This window comes from Gossypium raimondii, chromosome 10 (genome assembly GCF_025698545.1).
Source record: "Gossypium raimondii isolate GPD5lz chromosome 10, ASM2569854v1, whole genome shotgun sequence".
NCBI lineage: Eukaryota > Viridiplantae > Streptophyta > Magnoliopsida > Malvales > Malvaceae > Gossypium > Gossypium raimondii.
The window spans coordinates 30,744,084-30,746,888 of record NC_068574.1 but is presented as its reverse complement, the minus strand read 5'-3'; positions in this window follow the sequence as shown (position 1 = coordinate 30,746,888).

Sequence of the window (2,805 nt, the reverse complement as noted above, 5' to 3'; positions counted from 1 at the left end):
AGAGCTGACTAAACTTGGCTTTGATACCAACTTGTAACACCCCAAACCCAATCCAATTCACCAAATTCAGATTTCGAGTGTTACCAAATGTAACATTTAACAACTTTAATCTATCGAGAAACTTTTATTGAATCTCTCAATCATTTGAAGACATAAACAATAAGAAAAATACATGATAGTACCTTAAATAATTTATTTTAAAGCTTTTCAATACAATTTCTTACTTTAAAAAAATACCCTAAGAAACATACTTTTAAAGACAATCAACATAGTAACACAAAATACTATACACCACTAGCACAACAATGTATGCATAATAACCGGATACACCTCTGTCCTTGGCATAATCCTGGCATAGTCTCTCATTGTGCAGTCTCACAATACTCAAACCTGCAATGAAGCATATATCATGAATGACTCATAAGAACTTAGTGAGAGAACACCATTTATCTTAGTTGATACTTGGATAAAGTATATGATAGTTCATCATAGCGATCTTCTCAGCCTTATTTACATAGTTTTTCTTTTGACAAATACATTCCTTAAACTCAATTTTTCCTTTCCATAAACACTCCAGTTACCAAGCCTTGGTTTGTACTCATTTCTTTATTGAATTTATGACTTCAAGTCTTCACAGATTTTCTTCACTCTTATCATTCATAAGTCTATGCACTTCCTCTTTTGAAGACCAATGCAACCAGAATATCACTTCATACGTATAATTAGCCCATAACTAATGGACACAATCACAATTCGTAGACGAACACCTACATAATTGGTAGAAACTTTCTTCGGACATTCAGATTCACAATTTTGTTCAAAACATCTTTCCACTATTATACCATTTCGACCCAGTATCTCTTCATCCATTAAATTTCATTCATATCTTAATAATGTATAATGTTGAACATATGGTCGACTGATAATTTATAACACACTGGTTTAACTAAGCACACCAGTGAGTCATACTAAATACGTCATAAAGTCTCATACAAAACATGCCACAAAGTAATCAATTCAGGATACACCACGAAGGCATTCCTTTTAGAGTACGCCATAAAGGCTAATAGGATGCCACCTAGGCACCCCAAGACTTTCTTGTTTGTGATACAAATTTGCCTAAACTCACATCAAGTGAGGTTTGCCCATCATCACTCTAGGAAACGCAAAGAACCCGATTAGATAAAAGTCGTCCAACATTTCTCTTTAGAGTGTGCCATGGACATGGACTTTTTCATTCGAAATTTCATATCAGAGTTTAAGTTTATCCCGAAAAACTTCCTTAGTTACCACCGTAGTGATTTGACTCGCTTTACCAACTCTACAAACACATACTCATCCCTGACCCAACATTTCATGTCACTCTTCATGCATCCAATAGAATTTATTTTCAAGCAGACTAACTTATATTTTAATCTAAACATAACATTATTCATATAATCGTATAAGTATCATATGCATACTATACTATCCATGATTTCCAAATTCCAGTTTGATCACTTTCATATAGATATACTTTAGTATGAACAATGGTCATACAAGGGTCAAAGTAGAAACTCACCTGATTACTTCCTACCTTTCCATATTAGACTTTACCTGCATACTTCTCATTCAACTTCTTATTCCTAAAATGCTTTGTACGTATTATCTTTGCACATGAAACATCTTTCTTATGTTTTACTCGTTTACTAAATACTCAAAATTCATCACTGTTTAAATTACTTACTGGTACTGTTTGCATGTAAGAGATAGAATGGAGACTCACCTTATTCTCACTTACTGCAGTTCAAAACACTCGATCTAGATGTCTATCTAGAACCAACAATAACCACCGCTTAGAAACGTAATTTCACTATTACTACTCTTTTGCATGCAGATTTCTTATCATATCAATCGCTGACAATCTCATGCAAAAACCTTATACTTACAGTCTTACTATTCAATTACCACATGCGAAAGAACCATTGGTCATAAAAGAACTATAACTTCTAGATCATCTATATAAGATACATTCAGGCTTAAGGAAGGTGTTAAACTACTTTATTTGATAAATTATTTTCTTATAACAAACAAAAATATCTTTAAATAAAAATTTTTTGAACAAAAATTCAAAGCATAAATATATTTCAAAACTTCCAAAATGCTTTGAACACTTAGAATATTTTTGACAAAGTTCTCAAAACAAATTTAAACTCTTGAACTTAATTAAAACTATTTCAAATCAATTGTAAACTGCTCCCTACAAGTAGTATATATTTTCCAAAATGAATCGATACATGTACAATTTTTATCGATACTTTATTTTTATTGATACCAAAGCTGCTCTCTATTTTGAATAAAATTGAACACAAATAGTAAGTATTGATACATATTAAATTTTATCGATACCAAAACTTTATATCAATACCAATTTTGTATTTTGTTTTTCATGATCTTTCAAAAAGACAAAAGCATCAATACTAATAAAATATATCAATACTTTTTATGAGGTATCGATAAATCATTTTTGGTATCATTGGTAACTAGCTTAAATGTTCACTGAACCAGGAATTAAATATTACTAGTATCGATACTCATACAAAAAATATTGATACTTTTTGTTGCAAGTGAATTTATTGATCTGGTATTTTTCATCCCAATGGCTCTATTTATTTTCTCAACAACCACAACGGTTGGAAATGAATTAGAGCGTATAAATATCAGCTTCTAAAGGTCTTACAACAACAAGAAAGAATACTCAAGCATAAAGATCAATCAAAACAACCTTTGTCCTAAATATTTCCATACTTTTATTTAATACACTTG